The sequence below is a fragment of the Onychostruthus taczanowskii genome, unplaced genomic scaffold (genome assembly GCF_017590055.1).
Source record: "Onychostruthus taczanowskii isolate IOZ18803 unplaced genomic scaffold, ASM1759005v1 scaffold2, whole genome shotgun sequence".
NCBI classification, from domain to species: Eukaryota; Metazoa; Chordata; class Aves; order Passeriformes; family Passeridae; genus Onychostruthus; species Onychostruthus taczanowskii.
In genome coordinates this window covers 4,301,431-4,311,005 of record NW_024499239.1, presented here as the reverse complement: position 1 = coordinate 4,311,005, position 9,575 = coordinate 4,301,431, and the positions used below count along the sequence as shown (strand labels likewise).

Sequence of the window (9,575 nt, the reverse complement as noted above, 5' to 3'; positions counted from 1 at the left end):
GCGAGCCCCGCGGCTTTACCCCACCATCCTCACAGACAGCTCCTAAGCCTCCTAAGCAGGCTTAGACAGGAGTTTAGACAGAGATCAGCGGTATTTAGTGCCTCGAGCCCGCTACACAGCTGCCACTTCGCACCGAAAACACTTCTGTTTCCCGGGCACAGAACTCGGCCTGGGCAGGAACGGACGAGCACGTCCCCGCGACAGCCTTGATCTGACCCATGGGTGCCGCCGCAGGAAGCACAGCTCAGCAACCGGGCCGGTCCCTCAGGCGCGGCCACGGCGCGGCCCTGCAGCAGCTCCCGGGCCCGCCGCCTCGGCCACCCCGCCGCGCCCCGCCCGGGCGAGGTCACGCGCGCTGTCCTCGCCAATAGGCAGCGGCGGCCGGAGCCGCGTGGGTCTCGCGGGAGCTTTTTGCTGGGCGGTATTTAAGCGCCGGTGAGGCACGCTTCTCCCTTTCTGCCGGCCGGCTGGGGCGCGGTAAGCTGGCTGCGGCCGCGCTCAGGGGAAACCGCCCGGGCGGACGGGCTCTGGGCCTGGGGGGTGGAACCTGTGCGGCTTTCCCTTCACATCTTGCCCTCTCGGAGCTTGGCGGTGCTCCGGGGAGTCAACACAGGGGGATAGAGCAGCTTTCCCTCACTAAAACCCAGTGCGGAGCTCTTCCCTCCGCCCTGCATCCTGTCGTGAGGCACACATGGTCCGTCCCTCCGTTCCCCCCTCGCGGTCCCCTTGCTGCCCGGCTGATGCCTTTCTCCCTCCGCAGTGTGTCCCGGGGAACCGGCGAGCCCTTCAAATGCCCCCGACGGGCAGCAGGCCGGGCGCGGCAGGCCTGGGCGGGGAGCAGCGCTGGCGATCTGTGCTCAGGCCTCCGGACGCCTGTGGGTGAGGGGCACCGAGCTCAGCGCTCCTCTTGCAGCCTGCGGCTGGTAAGAAAAGCTTGGGCTTCAGAAGTGGAGGGCTTTGAGTCCTGAGACTAAAAGACTAAACAGATATATGGGGTGCTGCCCTGTGTCTCTGAGCCAAAATAATTGTCTACATTTACACTCTTCCGTATTTTGAATCGCAGCTATTGAGCTGCGCAGACCTTAAATCTGAATCACTGCGTTAATTTAGATTTTTTATAGGCCCCATCAAGAAAATTGCAATTATAACCTGTGATGTTTAGACTTGGGCTTAAATGGGCTTAATAATTGTTCAAACAAAGAAAAAAAAAACCTCTGTCTTGGGCTTTCCCTGCAGTCTTCCAGTCCAGCTGTAACAGTGTCCTTTGATGTCTCTTGAGTGCTGTATAATTTGTAACAAGTACACGATTTATGTATATATCTGTGAGTAGACACAAGGTAGCAATGAATTATCTGGCAAAGATTCAGTCAAATCTGCATGTTTATAGTTTACCTCGGTAGTGTCAGCACTGAAAGGAATTTAGGCTTAATAAACTTTCCATTGCTTATGATTAAAAGAATATTTTAAAAAATGTTAAAAATACGTTCTATGTAGCTTAACTGGGCTAATAAACATGCCTTATCAACAGATTGAACCAGTAATTACCATATGCTCTAGGTTTTGATTTAAAAATGAACTTTTTGTAAATTGACTTTTGCCACTCCATGGAAAATTAATTTTTAGATGTTTAACAACATAGTAGCAACTGTGTAGAATAAACTTTATTTTAGAGTTTTAACTTCAGTTGAACAGTATTAATCATAATTTTACTTTTTTTTGTGTGTGTTGTTTAGAGGCCTCACATAACAACCTCATGCTTGAAATGTTTTAGACATGGGTAGTCACACCTAAATGTGAAGCAGTGCTCAGGACTTCTTAGGAATAAATAATGCCTTCTACTGGAAGGTAAGTGCTCTCATCTAATGACAATTGCCAATGGTTTTTAATATTGCTCTTTAAAAATTTAGAAGTTTCAAACAAATTGTAGAATCTCTTGAGCAAATAGTAAGTTCAGATGATCTTAGTTGATAAGAAACCACTACAATATATTAAAATCTACTTCCCTTTTATGCTTTGCCCTCTTAAGTCTGGCAGTGTCTTAAGTGGCCAACACAGAGGGGTATAAAAGTTCTCTTGCAAACCCAGAGGTGAGGTTGAAACTCTTCTTTGGATCATGCTTAGGAGGAACACATTTGTATAACTGCTCAACTTCAGGAAGCTGCCAATCAACTTATTAATAGTTTGTAAAAAGACTTTGAACTGTCCTCTTATGAATCTTAATATCACAGGTTTCTCAAATCATTGTGCTTTGTGAACCTATGTGATTAATGTCTCAGCTGAAGAGTTTCTTGTAAATTGTTTGGTCTCCAGGGATGTAATTGTGAATAGGATTATCAGATAATAGTGGCTGCATTGTCTTCTATTCCTGAAGGAGTTTAATTTACTCCTTGATGGAAAAGAAAGCAAAATAGCTTTGACTGGTGAAAATCTTGTGTCGTAACTGGTAGAACTTTATATAGATCTAACCAAAAACAAATAGCAAAAAATCAGAGGAAAGCCAATGATAGTTCTGGGTCTGCTTATTCCAATATAGCTGGTCCTTTGGAATGGAATTCATACTAATGGTATGGGAAAAGCAAATCCCATCCTGTACAAAGTAATTTCTTTTGAGAAATGGCTCTGGCCTAAGGTTAGTGTCATGTAGAAGGCTCGTGTAGCTCAGCCTTAGAACAGTTGCCTTTTTTGTGTGTGCATAATGCTGACTGCAATTTAAATAGTACTTCTTTTACAGGGATGGGACGACGTGTGCCAGGAACTGACATTAAACATCGGTTTGATTTCCTGGGTGGATGATTTGTCACCTCTTGAGTATTGTCTTGGAAGTAGAATTGAGACAAGCAATGGCTTAAATGATAGATTTTCAATGATCATGTTGAAACAGACATCTCACCAGTTGTTAAAACAGGTTTCCTAACAAAAACTGCTGTAATTTGACTGTGGATTAATTGAAATAAATTATGAGTATGCTACCAAAAGTTTGTCTTTTGAAGGTTTCTTGTTAAGGTATTTTCTGCATGAACACTTGGTTTCATGGATGTAAACACTTGTGCTGTCACACAGAAACATTCTCTTGCCGTGTTCAGATTTGATTAACTTAATCTTAAATTTATAAATCCATTGAAAAGGCCCTCTTAATCTTTTATTTTTGGTGTCTTGAGTATTTTGAAGTATTTTGTAATGCAAAAGCACTGAGATCAATCAGCTAACTCCTAAGTTGTTCCATTATGTATGTGTTTGCATGTTCTCTACAAAAGGATTGTCTCAAAATGTAAAGAACAAGTTACCAAGAATCCCATTCCTTGCCTATTTTGAATTGACAAGGAAAATACTGCAATATTCCATGTAAAGCCCTATTGGTGAGAAGGTTGTTAAAAACCAATATTATTGTTGAGCAATTGAAAGCTTGTAGAAGCTTTTCAGTAGCTTTTGTCATAATACTGAAAACATTTCTTTTAATGGTAGGCCTTAAAGTAATTTTGTGCATCCTATTACTGCCAGTGCTTCCCTAGAATGCACAGCCAAGGATATAAAGTAGAAGTGGCTCTCAGGTGCTCACCACTGCCTACTTAGGAGAGTGAGTTGGTGTGGCTTTAGGTACAAATGTATATATTTACACATGTGCTCCTATTGAACCCCCATCTAGACAGGAAATGTTACTTTTTACCTTTGCTTAAACATACACTAAAAGGGATGAGTTGTGGCCTAGGCTCAACTAATTCTGCTTGTTTAATGAGAGACAAAACTAAATTTGAAGGGTATACAGAGGTGCTTTCTCTTCACAATATTAAACTTGACAAGTGTCCATTTCCTCTTGCAAGAAACAATACATCATTTCTTACAAGTCCTGTCAGTTCTGAAGACCTTTGTCTTCTGTAGCCATGCTTAAGCATTAGTTTTCACTCTATTCAGTCTTAGTGTTATGGGATTGTGGTTTTATGTCTGCCCTGTGCAAGATTTCTAAGTAGACTCTCTCAGGTTCAATATTAATTGATGATATTCAGTGTAGACTGATTTCTGAGTGTTTACTCCTGTTTTCCTTAACCAGTAAGCTTTTGATACATTTGATAGTTTGGCATGGTGTTTTCAGTGAGCTGTCTACACTTCCAGAATTTCTGAAGGAATCAGAAGCTATCTTAGAATTAGGGTTGGAGTTTTCCTTTCCAGATTAATTGGTCATGCAATAAATGGCATTAAATTCCATATGCTGCTCTATCCATGAGCATCTTACCAGGATCAAGATCTATTGGGGTCTGCAGCTGGCTTCTGAAGTTTTTTGGTTTTTTTGTTTTTTTTGGTTTTTTTTTTTTTTTTTGTAGTTTTTTTGCTTTCTTCTTTCCCCCTTTTTTTTCCCCCCTTTCTTAAAAAGAGGCATGTCTTAAGTTTCAGGAATAATGTAGAAGTGTTCTAGGATCTACCTCTCTATTACTGGCAACTAAAGTTTTTTTTTGTGTCAGTATGTCTGATGTGGAAGATAAATTTTTCACATTAGTGGCTTACACAGTATTTTGGCACTATGGTATAAAAGCTTCTCAATAGAAGAATAGAACTTCATCTGTTAATGAAATCACAATTTGCTGCTGCTTTTGATGAAATACCCACGTGCCAATAAGTGACAATGGTGCATGTAAGGATCAGCCTTTGCTGTTCTCTTTTTATGAGACTTCGGGTTAGAAAGGCTAATGAAAAGAGAGTCTATTCTAGACAAGATCTACTATTCTGATTTCACACAGCATGAATGGAATGAGTTTAGTGGGTTTAGTACATCTAGAGAGAGATCAAGAATGAAATAAAGTCTACTTGAGACCCCATGGTGAACACTTAAAGTTTCAACAATCTTATTCTTCAAATAACTAAGCAAACTTAAGGCATTATTCCTTAAAAACTGATCTGGTTAATGCAAAATCAAAGCAGAGATTATATTTTCAACTAAAGTATCAAATAATTTCACATACTTACAAGCCTTATATCTTTTCACATTTAGCTATTTGTTATCATTAAGCTGGGACCATTGCTTTATGATGGAAGCTCATTTTGAAGAACCACTTGTTGGAATGATAAGTCACTTGAGAGTACTTTGTTCTATGAGTTCTCATAAGTATTTATAAGAAATCTCTTTTCAATTAACTTTGGCTTGCTCCTATTCCATCTACAGCCTTTTGGGAATATAAATATGTCAGTTGAGGCATCACTCACCTGACTACATTTATGATATATCACATTGAAGTAGTGAAGCAAAACAAAGGGATTAGTATTAATCCAGGTGTATGAAGTGGGTCTAAATCCAGCAACTTCATTGGTGCAAATGAGCTCATTCACCCCGACCAGCACCTTGGGGGACTGTGTGCTTGGGCCTGTGCAATTCACCAAGAAACCTGGTTGGTTTGATGAATGCTATGCTCTAAATGGAGTGATAACATTGCAATTCTCCCTTTTCTTATTCATTGGAAAGTGAAGACTAATGTAAGAAAAATAGGTTTGCCTGAGAATAGTCAAGGGTTACCAAGTTGGCTTACAGCCTTGCTATAGGCTAAATGGCATTAAACCATACTTGGTCATTTTATACATTTCTATATGTATGCTTTATGCAACAGGGATTATATGAGAGATTTGGGGGAAATAAAGAAGAAGGAAAGATAAAATATAGTTTTTAGTCTGTACATTTCTTTTTATTCTGGCTATTGATAGCAAATGTAGGAATGCTGCTTTGGGTTTTCTTTGACTAAATCTGCAAGAAAGTTAATCTTTTCATCAAGACTGAAGACTGTCAAACAAAAGGGGGAATATTTACATACCTATGTGTTGATTCCTGTTCTTGCACACAATTGAAAAGCATGATATTTCCTATTTCACTTCCTTTCAGTAAGTAGTTACAATTGATGAGACACAATGATCAAAGGAATGGGAAAAAAAAAACCCCTGAAGAATATAATTATGGAATAACGTGCTTAGCCTTGGACAGTTTTCTATACACAGGGCTACACGAAGCAATATTGTGTTATGTTCTGTGCAAGGGTCTGGCAAGGCATAAAAATGCTTTTGTTTTGTTTTTTGATTTGTTTTGTTTTGTTGGTAGACCACCTTGAAAGTCTTGTACTCTGCAAGAATTTTAGTTCTGAGGAGCTTGTCAATATCAGAGCTTGTGTGACTTCTGCTTAGTAACAGAGATTTGTGGTCTCAGGGGCTTGTTGTGCATTGTTTTTAATAACCTGAAGTTTGGATGCAGGTATTAATTAATCCTAGAATAAGATTTAGGACTCTTTGTGGCCTTACATTAACCAATCAGCCTAACTGATATTCAGTGGGAAGCTTGCAGGTAATACTCAAGTAACAATGGCTACTTGCTGTCCTAGCTATTCTTCTGAATTGATGGTTAGTTGACTGCATCTTCCTTACTTTTCTTCGTGCTTTCTCATAATGTTACAGCTGTATCCAAGATCCTTCAGTTCATGCAAAGAGGGTGAGAATGCTGGCTGAAGGCACTTGAATAAAAGAAACAATGTGTGTGCATCCCGTGCATTCTGGTTCCGATCAATGCAGGCAGACATTTCTTACCACACTAGAGTTTATGACATGTAAAAATCCTGTTTATGCTTGTTACATCTCAGATCTATATAAACCACATTTTCTTAAAACATTCTACTTTGGTTTTCAGATGCAAGTCTCATTGAATTTTTCCACACATCAATACTTTTGCTTACCTCTGTAAAGGTGGCCTGACATTTGTTGCTGCAGAGAGAACTTTTTCTGTTCAGTGGACTTTGATGTAAAACTCAGAGATTTCCTCCTATGCTTTGATAATAAGATTCTACAGCTTTGACTCAATGCATAAATAATGAACACTGTAAAACTGAGAATACTCATACTTTTTCAGTTTAAAAAAGTATAGAAGCTGTCGACAATGACTTGCCATCTTCTGATTGTACTGTATATGTTTGTTGTAAGACACAAAGTAATTTAATTGACCACACATTCTAATAAATGTATTTCAACAGATATACTTTATTAAATGTACAAGCGGGAGTAACTGGAAATAGGCAGAGGTCTAGAAACAGCAGTATGCATAAAATCAGGGAAGAAGAAATGCTGGGAGTTCCTGCTTTTAGCACTGCCTGGGTTTGGAGACAATAGGTCATGCAGATCTCTAATTTATTTAACAGGGTAGCAAGTGAGGTCATTTTATTTCTTTCTCAGTGGCATATTGTGCACTAAAGCAGAAATAGTACATGGCCTATGATTCAGCTTGCTTTTCAGACTTTCTACTTCTAAGTGAAGACTCCCAGTTTGAAAAATGAAAGAAAATTGATAGCTCTGCAGAAAAAAAATCTTAGCAAGCTACTCCAAAAGATTGCCAGCTGTAATGTTCTCAGGATTTTAGTAATGGATCCTATTAGGCTCATCACTTCAGGATTTTGTTCCTCTGAAGTGTAAACATAACACACACACAACATGCCTTACTGAACTGACTAGAAGAAATAAAAAAAGAAAATAACAGCCAAGTATAAGGATTCAGCTTGTTTCCAGAAATAATGTGCTCTCTTCCACATACCCAGTCTGAAGGTACTGATTTCAGGTCAAGTGTGCCACAAGCTTTTTAGAGTTGCTGGTATGCCCTGACATACCATGACTTTTTTTCCACATACTACTGTAATTAAGGTTATGCACTAAATACTGTGTAGTCCACAATTTTATAAACTCTTTTCTTGAACTTCTTGCTCATTTTCTTTGGAAATTGCTAGGGAAAAGAAAGCATGCCAAGAATTCATCATAAAGCCTCAAGAATTTGAGTGTGTGTGTATTTATGCTGTTAGAGAGGGGCTGATGATCTTCCTTTTTGACTAGAATTATTGACAGCTAAATGCAGATTCAGTTATCAGATGAGAGCTCTCTCTCCATATTTGGATATAGAGTTTAGGTATGAAATTAAATGGTGAAAAAAATGGTGAATATATTATATGCCCTCCTGAAGGTACCATGTATCTCAAACTGCTTCACTCAATTATTGTGCTGCTGGCACCTCAGGAACTGTAAGCAGAACCAGCAGTTGTTATGAAATTAGTAGCAGCTCTCATGTGACCCTTGGACAGGACCTGATTTATGGGGAAGAAAATATAGATGGGGGACCACCATTGTTTAATGGTGTGGGGTTTCTAAGAAAATTGTTTTCTTATTAAATGAATATGTCATTCCATGTAAACTGTAGCATGATGGAAGAGCTGCTCCCTCAACTCTCTCTGACTTTAAATTTATCAATTTTAATTTGAAAAAGCTGCTAGAATCTAGCTTGAAATCTTCAAAAAAAATAAGGTATGCACATTTAGTTGGAGGTCACTAGGACCTGTAAGAGAACTAACACAAATGTAGAGCAGAACTTCAGTCAGTTTCACCAATATTCAATTAAATCTTGCTTGTTTACCTCAGCAGAGCCAGGCCACCCCTCATCTCTACAAGCCATAGTTATCTGTCTGAGGTTTTCATAACCTAATGTCTAAGATTTGAGGTTCTGTCCTCAGTCTTGCCTTTTTCTTCTCTCAGCAGCTCACCTCACCATTCCTGCTCAGTGCTGTGCTGCCAGGTGCCCAGGTCTGGGGTTATACAAAGTTGAGTTATTTATACCATTTCTTACTAATTTTCATGCTGTTAACCTGAACTCATCTTCGATATTGTTCAGCAGGTGTCATAAGTTTCTAGCTTGACTCACACAGTTTCTCATATATTAACTTTGTGTTTCACTTTAAGAATTACAATCTTTATTCTTCCATGTAGTTGATCCATCCTCCCATTGTGACTTCTGCACTTCAATTGTAAATTATTTCCATTACACTGGTTTTTGTTTTTGTTCAGAGTAATTGTATTATTAGTGAGTCTACCTTAAGAAGGTTATTTAATGTCCTGTATGTTTGTGTGAGCACAGAAAGAAAAAATGCCTTGCAATTTGTAACCAGATTCATTAAAGTAGTTACAGACTGTAATTTAATTCAGTTGATTTGTTTGATAGTTTATATATGTGTCTATTGTCTTGAGATTTGAGAACAAGTTGGACTGCTTGAGAGGGTCTCACATAAAATTCAGTAGTACAAAATGCTGTTGCCATTTTCTTGTGGAAAAATAAATGAGAACTGAATATTTAATGTATTTAAAAGGGGGTGGAGAGAAATTGTTTTTCCTTCCAACTAAATTACTTTCAGTTGTCAGATTGCAAAGATCCAAATAAGAATATCATATGGATCATCTGTTTTCTCATACCCCCAGCTGCCTTTCAGATCCACACTGGCAGAATTTCTTGTGGTAGATTTCATAAATTGCATGTTTGAAGTAATTTAAAATAAAGATTTTTTAGGATAGGGTTTTTCAGAAGTATTCAGAACTGGATTCTTTCCAGTCTTTCTGAAAAGTTTTACTGTTGATATCAATAGAACAAAATTTGGCCTGTACGGAATAGTTTGAAAAACCCACTGCTGGTAACTAAAATAAAAATCTTTGATATTCCTTAATCTCTTCAAGTGGCAGGGTGTGTTTTCTTCAGCCAGGTAATTTGGATTAGCCACACAGAAACTCTTGTAATGTAATTCCATACT

General features: G+C 38.9%; 1 long non-coding RNA gene and 1 other non-coding gene across 3 annotated transcripts; both read left to right on the top strand.

Moving 5' to 3' along the window:
- Window positions 1-401: 401 nt before the first annotated feature.
- LOC121335008 lies at window positions 402-2,975 on the top strand. 2 transcript variants are annotated; one of them, XR_005952507.1, is made up of 4 exons: window positions 402-477; window positions 761-923; window positions 1,734-1,845; window positions 2,732-2,975. It is a non-coding gene; the product is annotated as an uncharacterized LOC121335008 (long non-coding RNA). The 2 variants fall into 2 exon arrangements; XR_005952506.1 differs by lacking the exon at window positions 402-477 and having other exon boundaries at window positions 495-923.
- Window positions 2,014-2,132, top strand: LOC121335264. Its single transcript, XR_005952536.1, has one exon. It is a non-coding gene; the product is annotated as a small nucleolar RNA SNORA26 (small nucleolar RNA).
- Window positions 2,976-9,575: the final 6,600 nt, after the last annotated feature.